The sequence below is a fragment of the Hyperoodon ampullatus genome (genome assembly GCF_949752795.1).
Source record: "Hyperoodon ampullatus genome assembly, chromosome: 3".
Classification (NCBI taxonomy): Eukaryota; Metazoa; Chordata; class Mammalia; order Artiodactyla; family Ziphiidae; genus Hyperoodon; species Hyperoodon ampullatus.
In genome coordinates this window covers 156,202,824-156,222,162 of record NC_136916.1, presented here as the reverse complement: position 1 = coordinate 156,222,162, position 19,339 = coordinate 156,202,824, and the positions used below count along the sequence as shown (strand labels likewise).

The 19,339-nt window shown below is 38.5% G+C and overlaps 1 protein-coding gene across 15 annotated transcripts in view; it reads right to left on the bottom strand.

The window, feature by feature from the left end:
* The window catches only part of NRXN3 (neurexin 3), a gene marked incomplete at both ends in the record, with an annotated part of 1,631,502 nt that overhangs the window by 854,279 nt on the left and 757,884 nt on the right, over positions 1-19,339 (bottom strand). The window lies entirely within an intron of this gene.

Sequence of the window (19,339 nt, the reverse complement as noted above, 5' to 3'; positions counted from 1 at the left end):
TCCTTTCTTGCATCATTTTTTGGGGGGACAAAGAAGCCTGAACTGGTAAACTCACAGTATTTGTGATTTTCTTTTTAAGACAATGAATCTATAATTCTTAAGTTGGGTGGTAGGTGCATGAGCATTTACTTTGTTATTTTTTACTTTACATATATTAACATATTATAAATATTATTTGCATGTGTTCAACAATTAAGAAAAACATGACAAGTATTTAAAGAAGAAATGAAAAGGTAAATTACAATCTTCAGCAATTATGGTAAAAAGCTAACACTTTAAAATAAGGATGGTGGGTACAAGGGTGTTGAATATTTTCTGTATTTTCTCTATGCTTGAAATTTTTCATAATTTTAAAATTAAACTGGACTTTAAAAAAAAATCACATGCTGCTGCTTTTCACCTAATTTAGTTTTTGGTGACAAGGTATAACAGTGTTGTTTCTTAGGAATGATTTTCTAATTTCTCAAAGGGAGACAGTTTCCATCTTAAGCCCCCCAAATATTGAATAACCCTTTCTTCTGTGGATATCTAAACAATTTACAAAACAGTGGTAGGGTTTATTTCTCAAAAGGTAAAATAAAATCACAAAGAATATTAGTAACCTTGGGTTGTCCTGCTTCAGCTACTTGACAGAGCCTAAATTTCTAAGCCAAAGAACCAGAAAATCATAGGATTAAGAAAGAGGCAAATAGTAGCTGACCTTGCACCCATCTTCTCAGGGGTGGTATATGATCATGCTTTATCAGTTTCTCCCACCTAATCCTACTGACACAATTGCTTTGTTTTCTGTTAAAAAAAAAAAAAAAAAGTCTTCTTTTTGAGAGATAATCCCAGGCACGTAACATGGCTGAATTTCACCCAACAGCACACTTTGAGGATTCTCTTCAACAGTAACAGTTGACAGAAAAGACAATCAGCTGGGAACAATAAGTGAAGCAAGGATGGAGTCAAGAAATGAATGGAACTCCATGTGCATGGCCTGAACAAAATTGTTAGAATACATGTATGCATTACAGATGTCTTGATAACTCACACCAAATGGTGCCAAAAGAAAAAAAAAAAGAAAACCTAATATATTTGATGTACCTTTGCCACATAATTTTTTTTGACCAGAATTCTGTAAGATTAAACAAAATGTATCAAAAGATTTTCCTGTTGGAGGGGAGGTTTCTTGACCCTCTAAATGTTCAGAATGTGTCCTCTTTAAGAAGGAAAAATTGCACACATTTCACACTGAGGCAGGAAATAAGTTTTGAATGCTTCAAGCATTTCAGTTTAGCAACAGGGAGTTTGGGGAGGATTCTGAGGGCTGAAGAGTCAGAACCCTCTGGTATTTCTATCAGCGAGAAACCTGGAGCCTGGGCACAGGGGCAGAACTCAGAGGACCGCAATTCTGCCTCCATCAGAGGAACAATGAACTTGGAATGAACTTGTTCCTAGACATACACAACCAAGGGTATTAAAAGTATAATTTAATCAAAGAGGCCATAAGAGTTCATTCCATTAGAAATCATGCAATAAATATGATCTAACAATTTTTAAACCAATGTATGTCTGAAATACTATGCACTGAGTAATAGAGAAAGAGGTTTTAATATGAGAAGTGAATTCTTCTTAACTTTTAAAAAATTTTTTTAGTTGGAAATAAAAAAACAAAGTGAACGCTAAAAGGAATAATAATCTAAGCTTATAAGATTACAAACAAAGTAGATTTCCTAAATCCTTGCCACCTTACCAATTCTTTGAATATTACAATTGGTTGTTCTGCCTCCACGTGGCTTGTACTCTGTTTTCAGTTGAGGCTAACACTAAACTTCTCACTGCCAACACTAGCTCATGCCACCTTGCCATATACCCCAGCTATTACAAAAGCCTCCTAATGGCTTTCTTGCTTTCGCTAGTTCTTCCAAAAAATATTCATTGAATCCCCCCTGTGTATCAGACTCCGCTCGAAAGTCGGATTATTTCAGTGATAAACAAATGGATGTGGTATCTTACGTATATGGGCCTTACTACCTTCTTTCAACTCACTCCCCACACTCCGCCAGGGGGCTCTTTCTAAGACATACTTTGCCCATATCACATATTTGCCCAAAAACTTCCACTGGTCCTCTTCCTCCAAAATCTTCTGCCCCTAGGAGCCCATGATCAGACCTCATCCAGGCCATCTCTCACACACCCTTCACCCTCCCTCTACTCCAATTAAACTTTCTACTAACCAAACAATCCCTGACCTTTCCCACTCCCTGCCCTTGCTCACCTTGTTCTTTCCGTGTAACACTGAGCCGGAGCAGAACTGGGCCTATATTCTAATAAAAAATAAAGGATTACATTGGACTCTAAAAGAAAGGGTACATCTAGATACACTAGTTAGGGAGGCCACTCGAAATGGGTTTAGTTTATAGTGAAGGTTAGAAAAAAAAAATAGAGGAAATACTTAAATATGAAGTCATCTACAAGAACAAAATTATTTTCTTGCAAGGGACAGGGAGTAACTCAGCACACGTATTACGTTGCTTTTACTCTTTATCTTTAGGATACAACATGGTAATTTTTGCGGTAGAGTCATGCACTTGCCTCTCCAGGTACAGAGACTTCCTTCTAACTTGTCCCTTCTTTGGACACCTATTACCTCTGCCCTCTATTCCCCAGCCCTTTACTTCAGTCTAGTCAGTAAATGTAAAGGAGAATGAGAACTAGTGGGACATGATATTACACAAAACACTGTTTAGAAAATATTGACAGGATCACTGGCTAGAGAACCAACAGTCAGGAGTCCTGGTTCTTGCACTCTGCTATTCATTAGCTGTGCAATCTTTGAAAAGTCAATACCTCCTTTTGAACCTTATTTTTTAAATATGTAAAACAAGAAATAAATGAGATATTTATTTATAAATAAACAATTAATAAATTATTTGTCAACTAATAATAATGAACATAATTTATAAATCAATAGTTTTGAGCCTTGCATGGCCCATTACAGTAGTTTAATCCACACTATATACTTCAAAGTAAGCGTCTAGTTATCATCATTACCCTTAATTGGTATCCAATGTTTCTTATACCCACCAAAAATTTATTGAACATCTACAATCTGCCAGTTTCCTCATAAAATACTGAGAATAGAAAGATAAATAAGTCATTGTACCCATTCTATAGGATTCACAGTTAACAAGTGAGCCAGAAAAATTAACAAATACTTGGGTGAGGGCTTCCCTGGTGGCGCAGTGGTTGAGAGTCCACCTGCCGATGCAGGGGACACGGGTTCGTGCCCCGGTCCAGGAGGATCCCACATGCTGCAGAGCGGCTGGGCCCGTAAGCCATGGCCACTGGGCCTGTGCGTCTGGAGCCTGTGCTCCACAACGGGAGAGGCCACAACAGTGAGAGGCCCGCGTACCGCAAAACAAACAAACAAAACAAACAAAAAACACTTGTGTGATAGGCACTATAATGGAGAAATATTTAGTGAAAGGAAAAAAGTGAGGAAACCTCTCTTTTTCAATGGCTGACACTACATTAAGCACCGTACAAGGAAAGATAATCACACGGTCCAGATCCAAATTAGAAAGAAAAAAAATACACAGGTAAGCATGTTGTATAAACGTGAAAATTCTGCACAAATATTCATTCAGTACAAGGCCCCATTCAACATATATAGATGAATAAAGTAAGGAGGGTGAGCCAAATAGATAAGGTGAGTTTAGGACACATTTGGAGAAGAGACTTTTCCCACTGGTGCTTAGGTTTATGAAAGGGAGTCCTAGAAGACCTGAAATGGAAAATTATGGTTGAAGAAAAATCCTGGAAAGTCTTAATTGCCATACCATGGAGATTTAAAGTGTTTAAACAAGCAACAAAGTTTATGAAGAAAGACTTATAAATAGCTCCTACTAGGTGAATGCTAACTAGAAAAAGTAGAGAATAGGATATCATTGGAGAGAAGACAGAATGGTCAGAATTTAGGGTCAAAGCTTGGATGGCCACAAAACGAAACACATTGAGGGCATTGCTAAGAGTAAGAGGATATGGCTTTTGCAGTGAAACCAACTGCCAAGTGCGTGACTTTCCCTAAGTCATAAGGTAGCAGCCAAGAAACCAAGCAGAGGAATTTACTTGAAATTTGGGTAGTGTGGCCAGGTCACAAGGCAAGGGCTCTAGAGTATTGGTGGGAATGTCATTTATATTATTGACTTGGAACTCCAGATGGTGTACAAAGGCAAGTGAAACCTTTGACACTATGGAGGGTAGAAGGTAGAGTCAGGAGGCCAAGGTCAGAGAGAGTTGAAAACATAGGAAGTGGTAACAGCAAAAGAAATTCTCTTTGCTAGGTAGCCAGGCTTCTGAGGAAGTCAGGTTATTGGGAAAATCATAACATGAAAATTGAAGTCACCAAGGTTAACTTCAAAGGATGCAGTGAGATGGAGGCTATGATCAAGGAACTCAGTTCAGATTGTTCTTCACATCCTGAAGGTCAGGAGATGCTGATGATGAGGATGGGAGAAAATGGCATTAAAGGCATATGGACCTTAAAAGAAGAGATATCATGGAACAACGACTGTGAACTGTGCTCTAGTTCCAGGAATAAAAGGATGGAAGAAATTAGTCTCCACCTAAGGAGACCTCAAGAGATGTTGTATCAATGCAGTATATTCAGATTTTAGTTAAGGAACAGATGTTGAAACTGTAAGAGAATTTGTTCACATTAGGTCAATACATATGAAACAATGGTGTGCCCATGTGGTGGCAATTACTTAATCATCTGTGGTGTACTACTTACTTGGCATCAAATATTTGTCATTAGAAATAAACACTATTTATATAAACACATTTCTACAATGCAAAGGCTGAGAAGTAAATACATCACATTTCCTCTAATAGACTGAATATAAAGAGAAGAATCACTCCCATGAGAGTACACTTTTAAAAGAATTTAAATCTCCATCATCTAGATATTCTAACCAAATTCTTAAAACCCTTTGAACATGTGGGTTTTAAGAACCACGTTCTCAGGAACAACTAGACTCTGGAAGTACAAGTTCTCTACATAACTATTCTCATTAGTGCCAGTTATTAAGAAGACTGAAATTTATCTTTCAGATTCCCTCTCCACCAATCTTCGTCCCAGACACTAAGCAGTCACACTTATCATACTTCCTTTCCTCAAATACTACCAGCCTCATAGTTTCCAAAGAACTAACGGCATTCTGCTCGTTGGAACTGATTATCACAATCACCGTGATTAAGACTTTGGTCTAATCGCCTAGCGTTCACAGCTGAGTCCATTATGGAGGACCCCCGGGTAACTGGATAAATATAATAATGTTACTGAGGCACGACTTCTTGTTCCGTTAAACTCCACTGGAGATCAATATGCAGCCATCTTCCCACGGCAGGCAATAATTAGCACATTAGGCCACTCAGATAATAAATCAGTACTCTACAGTTCTCTGGGTTTTTTTTTTTTTTTTTTTTTTCTGGTCAAGAATGAATAGGGAATAAGAGGTTGGCTATGGGTCTTCTACTACCTGGGCCTCATGTTCAAAGTTAAAGCAGATCAGTGCCAAACTTGGCCTGGCCTGATCTTAGAGCCTCAGGCTCAAAGAGTTTTGAATTGGGGAGAGATAACTAAAGTCATCTGCTGTAAATAGTGCATCATGAACACTGAATTAGGGTATACTTTACTACTGCAGATGAGTGGATTTTAAAATGCGTTAATTATCTACAAAGTTAAGATTATATATTGATATTCTGATAATGACAGAGGCTGCAAAGATTGTGATTTTCTTCCCTCAGTCCTGTGAATGAAAAGAACCAAAGATTCCCCCTGGCTAGTAATTCCTCCATATACCAGGAAAAAACCAAAAGTAGGACCTGAGATTACTGAAGGTTCCAGAATCCTTCACAGTGTTCTTAGAAGCCTGTACAAGTATTGCCTTAAAAAGTCCTGATATTTACAGGAAAGGTAGTAGGCCCTCTGAAACGTACTTAGGTTTTTGGTTGAATTACACAGACCCAAAACCAGGGACATGTTAAAATTTAAAATGAGAAGAGACAGAACATCACTGTTATTTGAATAATCTAATCCTAGTAACCCTTCTACCCACATCCACTCAACACAGTTACCATCTACTCTAGAGGAAACTATAGTCACCACCACAGGCAAATTGATTCTGTAGGGAATAGGATGAATACACGACAGAAGTGGTCCTTAATCTACTCAAAATTCTACTTGTTTTATTCGTTGATGACATTTTGCTTTAAAGGAAGGTTCACATTTTTAACTTAAGCTGCTACGTTGAACTTTACAAAAACTATTCTGTTTAAGTCCAACACTCTGCTTTACAACTATTATTTCTAACACTATTAACAAAACTAGGACTTTTGCAAGGTACATATTGTGAGGTTGTGTTGCATTAATTGCCAAAGGCCACCCAGTTAGGAAGGAAAGGAGCAAGATTTGAATCCACTACTCACTCTCAAGTCCATATTAATTTCTTTTATGTGCCGAGTCATGATGTCTCTCAGTTCTGAATATAAATGTTGTGGGATTTTGGAGAAGTGATCAATATAGACTAAAGTGGTCAGAGAAAACACAAAGGAATAAGGGAGACTCGGGCTGGACCCTAAAAATTGTACAGGATTTGAAAAGCCATGTCAAGAGGAGGGAAGTTTCTCAGAAGGGAGGAATGAGAGTGGCAAGGGCATAATGACCATAGAATATGCTAGTGACAGTGAGGACACTGGCCTTATTAGAGGGCATGGTAAGCCATAAATATTACAGAAAAACTAGTTCAAGAGACAGATTTTAAAAAGTAGATTACTGAAGACCTTGAAAACCAAGTGTGGGGTTTTAACTACATCAAGAGGGGACCGTAGAAGGTTCATGAGCAGAGGAGTGATTAGACAAAAACGGTGTCCTGGGAAGATAAGTCAGGAATGCGTACCCAGGATAGATTTCAGAAATAGAAGCAAGGAGGGCCAACGACGGGGAGCTCAAAGCCTGCCAAAGGAAGCAGCAGAGAATCATCTTTAACACACTCTATGTTACCCAGGTGATTTTCACTACCATGGCTTCGAAAGAATTTCAGCAGAACACTCCTCCCTGCCTTCCTCTATGTCTGATGAATCTGCCACCAAAACATTCCATGTGACAAGTAATGCAGCTTTAGGAAATATAGCCACAATCAAATATTGCCTAGGAAACCAAATGTAACTAAATGCAAAATGTTACCCCATACTGGGAAATAGCTGTGAGATTTCATTATAGCTGTGTTTATTGTTCATTAAACTTTATATAATAGGAAAATATGCTAAATTAATTCAAATGCAAATTAAATAAGTTAGATGTTGGGAAGACATGTGGTGTGTTGGGACTGGAATAAAGCCTCTACCAACGCTGAGAGTTTGTTTGGCTAAACTTACTTGTTTTAATACATTCTTTTCCATTGGTTCCATTCTCATGATTTTTCAGGAGTCAGGGACACACAGGTACGTGTGACAATGTGTGTGTTGAACTGCAGGCCCTTTGCCAAAGGTCCCCAGTGCCAGGTCACTGGTGTGAGCTTTAACTAGATGATACACTTGAGCACCAGCATGAAGGAGCCATCTGGGAGTTTCAGGCAGGGAGAGGAGAAAGAAAGATTACTCTTAAGGAAAAATAAATCCCAGATGATGTCTCCCTGCCCAAATCCTTTTTCAGAGATAAAAATTATACCCCAAATATTGAGTATTCAGTTCAGATAAAGGGGTTTCCTGCTAAATATCCTCAACAGCAGACAGATACCTGATCTGCGGCTCCCTGACACACAGAAACAAAGGTATTTGGATAGAAAAATTATTTCAGAACAATTGGGAAAAAATCCTAAAGGAAATTTGTATTTATTTGTAATATGTATATATGTACAGGTACTTATTTTTATTTATATAAACATGAATTTGGTTCTACTCATATAAAGATATCTGGGTAAAACTGCAGTTTTACAGTTAGTTGAGGGCTGATTACAAAAAACATCCAGTGAACTGACTAGGAAATGATGCCCAGAGTCAGATGCTGTTGTTTCCTATCAATGCTCCTGAAAGTGGGTGCAAAGAGTCTACTAGGTTTGGATGAATTCTCCCGCAGAGGTATAAAAATTTTGAAATCCAGGGTGTACAGAACTCAAGAAACCTTTGTGTTTTACATTTTTCAGTATACAGTGCATCTAAGTTCTTCAGTCATGTATTATGTACTAAGTTAGGTCAACATAAAACTCAGCAGAAATTGATGAATGATATTAAAGCAGAAGAGTTCTTCTGTCTCACTAGACCTCTAGAGTACTAGAGTGTTTCTAGAAATCTCATCATGTGAAATAAACCACAACATCTCTCTGGAAGCAAATGCCATGGAAAAAAAACTGGAACCCAAGAGGCTCCTTTCCTATACACATTTTAAGGGCTCTTTCCCTCAAACTATAATCCACTGCAAAACTATTCCACTTGTATGTAGATGCATCTATGTATAACTGCTCAGAAACTGCAAGGCTTTCTGTGAGAAGGGATAAGGGCAAGAGAGAAAAGAAATAAAAACATCTTGACATTTCCATTTTTCATCCAAAGAAGAAAACTGCATATTGGGATGCTCATTATAATTCCTGCATGCCTAAAAGCATTCCTTCTGGCAAGAAAACACCTAGCCCTGGTAGAAATGCTATTCATCTCATGAAAAGAACACTAGGACCTTTGCACAACTCAGACTCTGAAAATATGCAAGGCTCAGTCATTCACTCAACAAATATAGTTTGAGCATCTATTATGTGCTTGACACCATGCATAGCCTGAAACAAGGTCATATTAAATAATTGGTAAAATCATGCATGTTTTTTCTTATACTTTTATGCATTTTCCAGATTGTCAACAGTGAGCTTGTATACCCTTAATTATCAAAAAAAACTCAGTTAAAACTAAAAAGCAGCAACAATGCAAGATCTCTCCTTTTTTTCTTTTTGTAGATATGCATCAAAAATAAGTACACAAAAGCATCTAAAGATCAAAATGAGGACAGTCAACAGCCAAAACACTCCCTGGCATAGAAACACCTCCACTTTCCTGAAGAATCCAAAATTTTTGTTTGAAAACACTTCTTAATTTCATTTGGCCAAGAGACATGGATCAGGCGGCAAAGAGCCACAGGACAAAGGTAGGTGAGAAAACAAACTATAATTCTAGGTAAAGAAAATAAGAACTGCTAGCTGCAAGAGCCAAATCCATCCCTGCACCCACTGAGCTTAATCAAGTGTTAGCAGAGGGACTGGAGGGAAAAAGCAATAGGGACCTTATAAATGAAACTCAGATGAAACACTTGATGGAGACACATTTGCAGGTATTTGGCTTGGTTCAGCTTCTTTTGCTATAGAAGGCTGTTTGACTACAGAAAGTCTATAAATGGAGTTGAAGGATACTGCCCCCACACACCAAAAAATTAATTAATTAATTTTAAAACCAGGTTCTAGAATATTCTAGGCTACCAGGGCTGTTCCAGAGCTAATGCAAAGCGTTAACTCATCTCTAGAGGTTGTGGTTTAAATCAAAGCACACTAGGTGTTATGTCATCAAGCCTACCTTTCCCTTCCCCCAATGTCAAAGTGTAAAGGTGAAGTCAAGTAAAAAGAAACAGGTTGACACCCACTTCCAACCTCAATAGAGTAATAGTGATTGGATCTGAAACAACTGACCTGAAACAAACAAGAAAAGGACAACAAATGTGAAACAATGGCTTGCAAGACACTGGACATCAGGCAAAGGACAGTGATTCCTGAAAGGGAGAAGACAAACAAGGTGAGCTGCAAGATTGCCCTCGCTTATGGCCTTGGAGGACGTCTGCACCATGGCACAGGGAAGGAACCCCAGGTGCAGCCCAGCAGACTCCTTCAGATGAGGAGATGGAGCCGAGAGTCAAGAGAGAGCAAGGCAGCCAGACTGCACAGGGACATGGATGCATCTTGAACACATTCCATGGAGCTAGAGAAAACAGAAATAAAAGACCCCATACTGGCCGATCCCATTTATACATATTCAACAACAGACAAAACTCATGTATGCTGATACAAATCCAAGCAGTAGTGACCTCACAAAGGAGAAGGAATGACTAAAAGAGGCTCGAGGGATCACTCTTTGAAGATGAAACTGTCCTTTATCTTAACTGGGGTGTTGGTTACATGGCTATAAACATTTATCATAATGCACTTAAGATCTGTGCATTTTGCTGAATGTAAATTTTACCTCAGTCAAAAAATGCCCCCCCCCCACCGAAAAAAGGTAACAGAAAAAAATAAGGGAAGGGAACCAAATTATATTTATTAGCTCTACTTTACAAGAGAAGATAAAGTCATTTGCATCTCTTTTGCCTTTACATGTAAATGCTAATAAATGGAAATGAAATTAAATGTAGGAAATTATGTCTATATTAAAAAATACATTAAAATTGTACCTGTATGTGACTAACAAGGTAATATAAAATTATCCTCTGTGAACCAATAGGCTCTCAGTGGATTACTACCATCACCATCAATAAGTAACTAGCCACACACACCAAAAATAAATGGGCCATAATTAAACATAAGCAATAAAAATAGTCTACAAGGGACTCCCCTGGTGGCACAGTGGCTAAGAATCCGCCTGCCAATGCAGGGGACACGGGTTCAAGCCCTGGTCCAGAAAGATCCCACATGTCGCGGGGCAACTAAGCCCGCGCGCCACAACTACTGAGCCTGTGCTCTAGAGCCCGCGAGCCACAACTACTGAGCCCTTGTGCCACAACTACTGAAGCCCACCTGCCTAGAGCCCGTGCTCCACAACAAGAGAAGCCACTGCAATGAGAAGCCCGTGCACTGCAACGAAGACTAGCCCCCGCTCGCCGCAACTAAAGAAAGCCCGCGCGCAGCAACGAAGACCCAATGCAGCCAAAACTAAATAAATAATAAATAAATTTATTTTTAAAAAATGGTCTACAAATACAGCATGCTGAAGATGGCTGAAATGAAATTAGCAAGGTCACAGATTGCAACAACTCAAAACAATCCCCGACAAGCTACAAGTCCCAGAAGTGCAGAGACCATTTCTCCTTGAACCATAAGTCCAAGTGTCAACTGGAACTTGTAGAAATGAATGCTTTACCTGTGAGTCCCAGCTCGTTTCATGCAGGGTTGTGTAAAACAAAAGCTGCAAGCAGTCCTGGCTCTTGCTGAATCTATGACAGTGTGTGTATTAATATCAGCAGTACAGCAGATTTTAGGTACAAAATAGCCCCTTCTTGATATCAGGGGCATTTATAAGCAAGCGTGATTCCCATGGACAACAAGCTAGCCACAACCTGCATCTATGAAACTGTTCCAAAGAGTATCAATACCTTCATCCTCACTCTAAGAAGACTCTGGGTTTAATTGCCATCCCCTGGCCTTCTTTTAGACACACTGAATATCTGTGGGCCCAGGAATGAAACACAGATGCAAAGAATTAACTTGGAGCATTCGTTTTGATGCTGCCCACTCGTGAATGCTTCGTTTGTACCTGTCTTACCTTCTGGATCTTGCCGACCATGGTACCAGGCTGCTCCTCCCAGCCTCCCTGACTTCTCTGGACTCAGCCTCTGCCTGCCTAGACCTACCAAACCTGCAAAATGGCACCTGTTTGACGGGACTTCTGATCTTACTACCTGAGGAGATCAATCCTAATGTTGCCCCCTGCCCCCATAACAATGCAAACACTAGAATATATGGTGTAAATGTTGCCATAAAAGTAGTAAATTTCTGGGGCTAATGTTAATCCCTATGTGTTCAGATGAGTGCTTATTAAGAACATTCCTTGAGGCATTCAGGAGACCTTGGCAGTCAAGAGCCGAGACTATGTGGTCAAATGTAAATCTGAATCTTTGTCTCCCCACCTAACAGTTTTGTGACCTCGAGCAAATCACTTGACTTCTCCATGTCTCAGTTTCCTCATCTGTGAAACAGGGATCATAAGAATATCTTACTTTCTTGGGTTGTATAAATGACAAAATGACACAACAAATTTAGCACAGTGACTGGTACACAGTTAAGTGGTTAAAAAATAAAAAGTAATGGTATGAGAGAGATATTCAAGGTAAAAAAGGATTTGTAATTGAACAGAGCATAATATTGTTACCAAAAATTATCTAAAACTTAAGAAAAAGCCTAGGAAAGACACGTGTCCTTTTAATGTCATATAGGGATATTGTTTAACATATCCACACAAGAAATACTTAATTCTACGGGAAAATGTACCTTTGTTTGACATAGGTATTTACTATTAATTAAGGTGCAGAGTCTGTGAGATGATACATTAACCTGTAGATTTTTGTTCAGTAAAGACACAATGTTCAGTAGAAAAGATAACATGAAAAGTTAAGAGCTCTTTACCCTGTGAGACATTCACCAGGTTATTTAAACTAAATTTGTATTTTATTATGCTTTTTAATGCCTATAAATATCAGTTCTTCAAATAATCTTTTGCGATCTTGTTGTTTACACTTCAACCATATTGTTGTTTCCCCCGTTAAGGAGTTAAATACATTTGGCACACATTCTATTCTATTCATTCTCATTTATATGAGTTATGTTTTAACTTTATGAAAATTACATTTGTATGAGTCATGTTTCAACTTTCTGAAAGCTATATTAAAGAGTAGCTAATGGTTCTGTAGGGGCTATTACATGTCATGTCCTGAACTTCACAATTATGAATCTGACTTATCCTTACAACACTCTTATGAGATGGAACATATAAATATTTACATTTTAGAGACATCGAGGTGTTAATTAATTACTAGCACCAAGGTAACACAGCTATTAAACAATGGAGTCAAGATTTCAACAGAAGCCATCCACTCTACATCAACTGTCTCATCCACTATGCTTTATGACATATACTGAAATTGCAATAAAGTAAAAAAAAAAAAAGGGAAATCAGAAGATGGTCAACTGAGAATGCAAATATAAATATTTGGGGCTATGGGGGGATATTCTGATTCTAAATCTATAATATCTAAAGATGTTCTTACTAAATGGCCCCACCTGAGTGTTAAGACAGAAACAACTGAAGTGTTCAGAATTCCAGAATGTGATAAAATAAACAACCAAGAACACAGAGTTTCTCTTTTCCAAGCATATATTCTTATGTATCAATAATTTGGTTGTCTGAGAAGATCTGCCCACCTGGAATTTTAAGCCCTCTAGTCTAGTAATTAGTGCAGATATTCACTGTGATTATTTCTAATAATGACTAAGTAGTAGCAACTCTAATACTAACGTGAGCTTTCATGTCAAACAAACCTGTATTGAAGTTCTGACTCAGCTACTTCCTAACTGTGTGACCTCAGTTTTCCCACTGTTACAATCAGGACAATAGTAGTATGGTATTTCTTAGGGACTTTGGGATGATTAAAGGGACAACATCTTTATAAAGGTCATAGTAGAACATTAGGATTTGACAAATATCGAGGGATTTGACAAATATCAAATACTATTTGATGTGACAAATATCAAATACTATTAGTTATAATAAAAACTGTTACTACTCCTATTTATGAAGTACTGATCACACTCCTTGTGCTGAAACAAAGGAGGCTAATTCAATTCCATAGTATTAGAGTTAGAATTGGCATTTAAAGCAGTTTGATTCTAAAGCTAATTAACCTAATGACTATACTATGAAGTCTTTTATAATGTAATAAGTTATATATATTACAAATCAACCTTTTAAAAATATGGTTTATTGGAATTAAATTTCCAAGAGAAATGTCTACCAATGGTTCAATGAAATAAGATTTGGGCCCTACTAGGCCTACATCTAGGATCCAGCAAGAGATTCAACACAGGGGATTCTTCCCCAGTGAACTGGGCACCATCATGTGCATTCTACTGAAGAAAATTAGAAAATCTAATGTCTTTTACACTTTGAAAATGCATATCATGCAATGAGAGCACAAATGTTAACCTGAGTGTAATTTTAACCGCACAAATGCTTAGAATAAAGACTGGGAAGAAATCTGGTAATCACAACAGCATTTTCTAAATAGGTAGGGGTGGAGCTGAATCCACACAATAACAAAATACTGTATTCTGACTTGGTGCCAGAATAGGCAGGAACTGAAGAACAGATTCCCTGAGGGAAAAAGTGACCTGCTCCTTAGAATGGGAGCCCTAAGATCTGTGGCAGGAGGGACAGCCAGCTGGAGACCCCAAGGAGAATTAGTCACTCACTCATTCACTCAACACGCGTTGACTGCTGCAGGCTCTGTGCCGTCTCATGGGGAGAGAGGGAAAGGAGCCAGCTCCTGTCTCAGAGAGACAGGATACAGCTGTGGGGTGAGAGAGCTCACCCCATGCAGACACCCACTCTTCAGAACTAAGCTCTAAAGGGCTTGACCACCAAAAGGAAGGAATGCTTCCCTCCAGGTCCCTTGGAGCCCATTGAAGAAGGGCCATCGAGGCCCCATCCCTGACTCAGGCAGCTTCCAGAACCTCCCCTGGCTCTAGGAGGGTTGCTGGACAGGTAAAGCCTGAAAACTGAGGTAGGAAGTAAACACATAACCAAAAACATGAATATACTGTAGTCTCATATCCTGGGAAATTATTGCTATAAATATAACAACATAGGCTCATAACATAATGCCAGGGTACCTGTATGGACCCAAGAGACAGAATCAGCATACACACACATCTGTCCCCTCCCTACACAGTCCCACCCCACTCCCAACCAAGGGAGGGGTCTTTGAAAGCTCCCCTGACCTCTGACAGCGACAAGTGTTGGCACACGGGTTTATTCACAGGTACAACACCTGGGCAAGAGTATGCCCATGCGATTTGCAAAAGCTTGGGTGGGGGGGAACTGGGAGGAAATAGCCAGAACATTAACAGTGGCTTTAGTATATTTCTCTCTGCTTGCTGGAATGCCACTTTTCCTTTCCAACCCTAGTTCATACCATATTTGCTTAGGAAGTATTTACAAACTTTTCAAGACTCATTTGTCAATGAAAACTTTTCTAAAAGCAGTAGCTCTTCTTAATGGAGTCTCAACCCCAGGGAGAGTTGACCTCACTCCACTTTATGACCTCTCACTGTATACTGTTCATATTTCTATTAAAGCACATTCATATGTGTCTTCCCCCATTAGACTGTAATGTCTTTAAGAACAGGATGTATCCTATTCATGATCGTATCTGCAAATAAGAAATGTCTGGTGAGTGAATGAATGAGTAAATGATAAAGTATGTTCTAAGCAGAATATAGACGTCTTAATTGTGAACTTCTCAAATATGGCCTAGTCGTTGGACAGGTAAAGCATGAAAACAGAGGTAGGAAGTAAACACATTACCAAAAACATGAATATATTGTAGTCTGATATCCAGGGAAATTATTGCTATAAATATAACAACATAGGCTCATAACATAATGCCACGGTACCTATATGGACCCAAGAGACAGAGTTAGCATACACATGTCTGTCCCCTTGTTTGTGCATTAAGTAATGTGCACGTTGCTTATTTTTTTCTGAAGCTTGAATGGGAAATGTGTTTTTAACACATTTAATCAATATACCAACCTACATTAAAAAAATAAATAAACCCACACAATAAATAAAAAGCAAAAGGCCAGTCAATAGCCAACGGTGCAGCTTAACAGCCATTCCAGCATAAAACTGTCTGAAAAGGCGCTTCACACGCCACTGTCTGCACAATCCACAGTGGCTTGCTATTGATTTGTTGCAAGCAAAGAACATCTACTATCACATGCCAGTATGAACCAAGCAATTGCTCCAACAAGTAGCCCACAGTGTACATCGAGCAATGTAGTGTGGTCAGCTGGCTGCTGAAGGTGGGCTGAGAACCCACATTTATTCCCATCTTTTCACCTCACAAAGCCATTATAAACATCCAATTTATAAATCCAAGAACTTGATGTGTGGACTCACATGCCACAGACTGTCCCACATTCTCATCTCCAGGGCACAGAAGCAATAACGAGATTCCAAAATTATACAACTCAAAACAGTTGTCATGAACATGCCTAAAGGTAATAGCTGTGAAGTGTTTAAAATCGCTATTTTCAAAAAGTCCTCCAAAATGATAACTTTTTCCCATATGTGTGGGAATGTGCAAGTGGGCTGGGTTTGCTGAGACCTTGTGTGGAGTTGCGAAGAAGAGAGGAACTCATCAATAGGTTGCCAATGGAGTTGGCATTGCCATTCAATACAGGAAACGGATCCTGGATTCACCTGATGGTGTAAGGTCTACAACATACTGAAATTGCTCAGACTCTCTGTCCTGATTTAAAATACCAATAAGAACCCAATATCCAAAAGGAATTTCCTTACAAGGACCCTTAAAAGGTTTCCTTCCTTTTGTTGCTCTTAAAATGTAACCTCTACAACATGTCATTAAGTGGTATGCAGGTGGTGCTCACCCTCGGGGAAATCAGCCTCCCTCTGCTTTGAATTTTTCAGAACTGAGGATATCCTTTGGAGAATGTTACTTGTGTGTCCTTTCATGGATCTTACTGGACCCTACATGAACTCAAAATTGCTTCTGGGATGATTTTGCCCATTGTAGTTTCAAACCAGCCTGAAACATCACCTAATGAAACTCCCTATGATTTTACCATTACATGAAATGGTGGAAAGTCATGTCTTAAAACTAGATAAGACAATTAACAAATCAATTATACTTGAGTTTCCAATCAGATGATTTTCATTTTCTATCCAATACAAGGAAATCACTCTCATACAAGGTAACCAGCTACAGAGAATACATGTCATACTTTCACAACCACTTATATCAGTTTTACAGCTATCTTTGTAAGAATGAACAAGAAATTTACCCCACTGGCTCCATCAACCCACCATGCTTTCATAAAGAATGACTGAATAAAGTTAAAACCATGCAGGCTTGGTCTGTTCATACTAAACAAGACACAATTTTTAAATGTAAACTCTACTCATGGAGGCCGTATCTATGTGACAGCACCTCGAAATTGTCAAACAAATGCCAAACCTAGCAAACAGGCAAGAAAAAACCAAAGGTTATAAGTGATAGAACCAATTCTAGAAGAAGTGAGCAAGACTCTAAAATGCAGACATTTCTTTAGAAACTTGCAAGTCGTGTCCAGATATAATTAACTTTTCTACATATGATGAACTGAGCATTTTATTTGGAAAAATACCATAGTCTGGCCATTTCCCTTTTGAACAAGTTTCAATTCTTGGATATGCAATAATAAATAGAGATGTTTTCATTTCTATTAATTGAGGATCAATCTGCTGTCCTGAGAAACTGCTCAAGGAAAATGAAAGTATTCAAACATTTTCCCCTGCAAAAACAACTTTAGCCATTAGATTGAATTTCTAACCAATTCACATGGTCTTATGACAGTGTTCTAAGGAATATAATTTATTTTAGACATATGCAACATTCTACAAAACATGCTATTCCCAAGAATTGGGTAAAGGCCAGATATCTTTGATGTCACTCCACTTACAATGCGTGGCCCATTTCTGTTATTTAGGTCAAAGGCAGGCCACCTGTGACATGCATGTTACCAAAGCAACTACCAAAGCAACTATTAACCGCCTTTGTGCTCTCTCAAAGCTCAATCTCTGCTTTTCTCTATATTCCTTCTCTTTCATCCTTCTTCATCTTCTATTCACTTATTTTACTCTTTCTCCTTTCTTTGCAATTTTCCCCACGGCTTTTGCCAATGATAAGCATGAACCTTTTTCAAATCTGCTGGTGACACTGAGGGTTAATACTCAACTCCTGATGCAAACAAAGCTACCATGATTTGCTAACAAAGGTAGGCACATAGAGTATTAGATAGGTAACATCATCTTGAAGTTGTTTGTGGAGTTGCAAATTACAACTCTAAGGATCCAGGTTGATACAGAAAATAATAACCTATGACGTAAAGAATTGAGACTGATTTTCTAAGGTGGAACAAACTGGCTCTGATGCTAGTTCCCAAAGTGAAGTTACCCCAAATACTTTAATACAGAGGCATTCATTGTAACAATTTTAAGCAACCTACCATTTTGATACATTTGGTTGGGTTTCATTAAAAGTTTACATCTGAACTTCATAGTTACATCATGTATATCTGAATTCCATATATTCCCCACATTCTGCTATTAAAATGTACCTGCTCACATATCTATATAGCCATCCAGTCACAGAAGCCCTGGTCCACTCTCCAAGAGGAGAATAGGCAAGTAGATTATTTTAATGATTTGGGCTCAGAAGTCTTTTACAATCAAAAATTCAACTGCATTGTTTATAGAATAAAATTCAAAATACATTACCCTAAACCTGGATGTCTTAGAAACATTTTTGAAGGATGAGAAGCTATTGCCACAAAAGAACGCTGACCTCTCCCAATCCTGGTTCTGGTACTTCATCACACACTGACAAATTGTTCAGGTCAGATAATGCAATAGTCCTCATCCCAGACTGAGGCACAATCTTTTCTTGACAAAATCAGAAACAATCATAGAAAACTGGAAAGAATCCTGGTTGATTTTTAGCAGAAGACAATGCCTAGCCTGGGTGGCAGAAAGGAACTTTTCGGTGCGCAAAAAAAATGCATACATACCTTCTGAAGATTGCGCCTATTCACCGCAGTTAGCGTAACTTACCTTTCTGTCTTTCCTTTGCGCAGTCTCTTCCTGACCATGTTTTACTGGGAATGGTATGTATGTGTGATATGGAATAAACTTGTGAGGATAAAGAAGGATTATGCTACCACTTAGGAAATAAGCCTCCCATGCAGACAAATTGGAGGGGAAAGAAAAAGCATATAGAACAATTCCTCAGGGACTCTGGATGGGTCCAATCACTGCCTATTTCAGAGTGGAACAGTATTTCCAAATCATAAATATGGAAACAGGACTTTCAATAAAAATAATACCAAATAATTGGAAAGAGCCATCTAATGCCAAAGCCTTCTGCAAACAGTGTGTCCTTTGTATTATAAATCCAGAGGCAAATGCTTACACCTAGTTCAATGAGGTTCAAAGAATTTTCTCTCTACATTTCCAGATTCCCCACTTGTTCCTCCTTAGTGTATCTTAAGAGGCTGACAGGGTACATAAAGAAAAAAGGCTATGAAAAAAATGGAAAACAGGACAGGAGACAACTACACACATGAAAAAATTTGAGAAATAAGGAATCAAGGAAAACCAAATAGACATAACAGAAATAGCATTGTAATTGGCGACTGCTCCCACTTGTACAAACTGTCATGTAACTTTAGTATTTGCTCAGATAACATTATGCATCTTTTTTTATAAAATCAAC